Raw genomic sequence first — 4,591 nt, 5'->3', positions numbered from 1 at the left:
CATGACTGTAATTGTGGTATATGAACCACTTATATCTTCAGTAGAAAAACTAAAAAACAAAACTATCAAAAATAACTACGAGAATTTTTTGAGGGATAGTTTAAAAAGATATGGATGGAAATAACAAATAGTTAAAAGGATGAGGGATGGATTTAAAGAATAGAATTTCTGTTAGATTTCTCCTGTAAGCAAAGTTGTCTTATCTTTAAAATAGAGCTATAAAATGTTTTATTGAAAGCCTTATGGTAACCTCAAATCCAAAAATCTACAAAAGGTAACACAAAAAAAGAAAAATCAAGAAGTTAAAATACACTACCAGAGAAAATCACTTTTAACAAAGGAAGACAAGAAAAAAGTAAGAAAGAGAGAACCACAAAATAATCAGAAATTAAATAACATGATGGGAGTAAGTCCTTACCTAGCAGTAACAGCAGTGAATGTGAATGAACTAAACTCTCCAATAAGAAGACATAGAGTAGCTGAATGGATAAAAAGCCAAGAGCCAACCATCTGTTGTCTTCACCTATAAAGACATACATAGACTAAAAATAGAGATGAGAAAAGATATTCCACATAGATGGAAACAGAAGAATAGTAGGAGTATCCATACTTCTCTCAGATAAAATAGATCTCAAGACAAAAACTATAAAAAGGGACCAAAAAGTTGTTACATAATGATAAAGAGTTAATTCATCAAAAAGATATAAAACAATTCTAAACATATGTGACCCAACGCTGGAACACTCAGATGTATAAAGCAAATATTATTAGAGCTAAAGAGAGAGATAGATCCCAATACAATAATTGTCGGAAACTTCAACACTCCACTTTCAGCATTGGACAAGTTATCCAGACAGAAAATTAATAAGGAAACATTGGACTTATCTTCACTATAGAACAAGTGGGTGTAACAGACATTTATAGAATGTTCTATCCAACAGCTACAGAATACGTGCTCTTCTTCTTAGCTTATAGATCTCTCAAGGATAGACCATAAGTTAGGCCACAAAACAAGTCTTTACAAAATTCAAAAAACTGAAATCATAACAATTATTGTCTCATAATGGAATAAAACTAGAAATGAATAACAAAGGAACACTGGAAAATATACAAATATATGGAAATTAAATAATATGTTCATTCAGGATGACCAGTGGATTGAAGAAGAGATTAAGAAGGACATTTAAAAAAATCTCAAAACAAATGAAAATGAAAACACAGCATACCGAAAATGAAAATCTATGGGATACAACAAAAGCAATACTAAGAGGGAAGTTTATAAAATAAATGCCTAAATTAAAACAGTTGAAATGTTTTAAATGAACAACCTAGTAATTCATCTCAAAGAACTAGAAAAACAAGAGCAAACCAAACTGAAAACTAGTAGAAGAAAAGCAATAATAAAGATCAGAGCAGAAATAAATGAAATAGTTATAAAAAATTCAAACTATCAATGAAATGAAAAGTAAGTTTGCAAAAAGATAAATAAAATTTGCACACCTTTAGCAAAACTGACAAAAGAAAAAAGAGAAGACACAAATAATAAAATAAGAGATAAAAAATACAATTATACTGCAGAAATCCAAAGAATCATTAGAGATATGCCAATAAATTAGAAAGCCTAGATGAATTGGATAAAGTTCTGGATACATACAACCTACCTAGATTAAATTAAAAGAAATCCAAAACCTGAATAAACCAATAACAAGTAACAAGGTAAAAGCAGTAATAAAAAGTCTTCCATCAAAGAAAATTCCAAGACCTGATGGCTTCACTGTTGAATTCTACTAAACATTCACTGAAGAATTAATACTAATTAATACTAATCCTACTTAAACCTGCCAATCCTCCCTCCTCCAAGAGGAGAAAGAAATAATTCCCAAACTTATTCTATGAGGTGTGTATCACCTTAATACCAAAACCAAAGACACAACAACAACAACAAAAAGAAAACAATAGGCCATTATCTCTGATGAACATAGATGCAAAAATTATTCAGCAAAATACTAGCAAGATGAATTCAATAACACATTAAAAAGATTATTTATCATAATCAAGTAGGATTCATCCAGGGATGCAAAGATGGTTCAATACACAGAAATCAATCAATGTGACAGATTATGCCAACAAAATGAAAGACAACAATCATATGATCATTTCAATTTATGCTGAAAAATCATTCAGTAATATTCAAAATCTTTTCATGATAAAAATTCTTGAGAAACTGGGTATAGAAGGAACTTGCCTCAATATGATGAAAGTCATATGTGAGCAACCCACAGCTAGTATCATATTGAATGGGGAAAAACAAAAAGCCTTTCTTCTTAGATCTGGAACAAGACAAAGATGCCCACTCTTACCACAATTATTGAGCATGGGGCATGAAGTTAAAGCAATTAGGAAAGAGAAAAAAAAAAAAAAAAGAACAGGCATTTAAATTGGAAAGGAAGAGGTCAAATTGTTCTTCTTTACAGGCAATATAATCTCATATCTAGAGAAACTTAAAGATGCTGAAAAAGCTATTATATTTGATAAACTTAGTCAAACCGCAGGATACAAAATCAATATACAAAAATCAGTAATGCTGGCTGGGCACCCATAGCTCAAGGGTTAGGGCACTGGCCACATGCTCTGGGGCTGGTGGGTTTGAACCCACCTGGGCCTGCTAAACAAACAAACAAACAAACAAAAATAGCTGGGCATTGTGACAGGCACCTGTAGTCCCAGCTACAAGGGAGGCTGAGGCAAGAGAATTGCTTGTGCAAAAAAGCTTGAGATTGCTATGAGCTATGATGTCATGATACTGTAGGAAGGGTGACAAAGTGAGACTCTAACTCAATAAAAAAAAAAAAATCACTACTGCTAACAGGAAAGAATCTGGAAAAGAAACCAAGAAAGTAATCCCATTTACAATAGCTACAAATAAAATAAAACACCTGGGAAGAAAGTTAACCAAAGAAGGGAAAGTTCTACATAATGAAAACTATAAAATATTGGTGATAGAAATTGAAGAAGATACAAATAAAATGGAAAGATAGTCCATGCTTAGCACTGGAAGAATCAAAGTTGTTAAAATATCTACACTACCCAAAACAATCTATACATCCAATGTAATACCCCTCAAAATGCCAATGACAGTATTCAAAGGAGTATTTTAAAAACTCTAAAATTTATGTGGATTCACATTACCTGACTTCAGATTATACTGAAAAGCTGTAATAACCAAAACAACATGGTACTGGCATAAAAACAAACACATACACCAATGGAACAGAATAGAGAACATGGAAATGAATTCATCGCAAATAAGTGAACTTATTTTCAACAAAGGTGGTAACAACATACAGTGGAGAAAGGACAGTCTCTTCAATGAATGGTTCTTGGAATACTGGCTATACATATGCAGAAGAATGAAACTAGATCTTTATCTCTTGCCATATACAAAAATCAAATCAAAATGGATCCAAGACTTGAGTCTAAAACCTGAAACTAATAAAAGAAAATATAGGGGAAGTTCTTCTGGACACTGGTCTGAGCAAGGACATCTTGAATAATAGCCTGAAAGCATGGGCAACCAAAGCAAAATTGGACAAATGGGACCATATCAAGTTAAAAAGCTTCTGCATAGTAAAGGAAACAATCAACAAGATAAAGAGAAAACCCACAGAATGGGAGAAAATATTTACAAACTATTCATATGATAAGGGATTAGTGACTAGAACATATAGGGAACTCCAATAATAAGAAAAAATCAAATAACCTCATTAAAAATGGGGAAAGGATCTGAATAGACATTACTTAAAAGAAGACATACAAATGGCCAAGAGATATAGGAGAAAGTATTCAACATCATTAGTTATCTGAGAAATGTAAGTCAAAACTACAATGAAATATCATCTCACCCCAGTTAAAATGGCTTTTAACAAATAAGCAAGAACAAACGCTGATGAGGATGTGGAGAAAGGGGAATCCTTGTACATTGTTGGTGGGAATTTAAATTAGTGCGACCACTATGGAGAACAGTCAGGTGGTTCTAACACCAGAACTAACCATACGACTCAGCAACCCCACTGCTGGTTAAGTATCCAAAGGAGTGAAATTCAGTATATTGAAAACATATCTGTACTCCCATGTTTATTAGAGCACTGTTCACAGTAGCCAAGATTTGGAATCAACTTAAGTGTCCATCAGTGGATGAATGAATAAAGAAATTGTGGTAGATATATACAATAGAATATTATATAGTCACAAAAAGAATGAATTTTTGCCATTTGCAGCAACAAAGAGAAAAAATGTTAAGTGAAATAAGCCAAGTACAGAAAGACAAATTTCTCATGTTCTTACTCATATACGGGAGCTAAATATTGACAACAGTTGATCTCATGGAGAAAGAAGAGTAGAATGATGATCACCAGAGGCTGAGAATGGTAGTGGGAGGGGGAAATAAAATGGGGTAGTTAATAGATGAAAAAATGTAGTTAGATAGTTGATATAATGAGGATTATTTGATAGCACAACAACATGACTATAAAGAATGTTATGTTAGGGTGTACTTTAAAATAACTAAAAGAGGGGAATTGGATAACTCAAA

This window comes from Otolemur garnettii, unplaced genomic scaffold (assembly GCF_000181295.1).
Source record: "Otolemur garnettii isolate 467f Iridium unplaced genomic scaffold, OtoGar3 scaffold00082, whole genome shotgun sequence".
In the NCBI taxonomy this organism is placed as follows: domain Eukaryota; kingdom Metazoa; phylum Chordata; class Mammalia; order Primates; family Galagidae; genus Otolemur; species Otolemur garnettii.
This window is presented reverse-complemented; position numbering follows the sequence as displayed.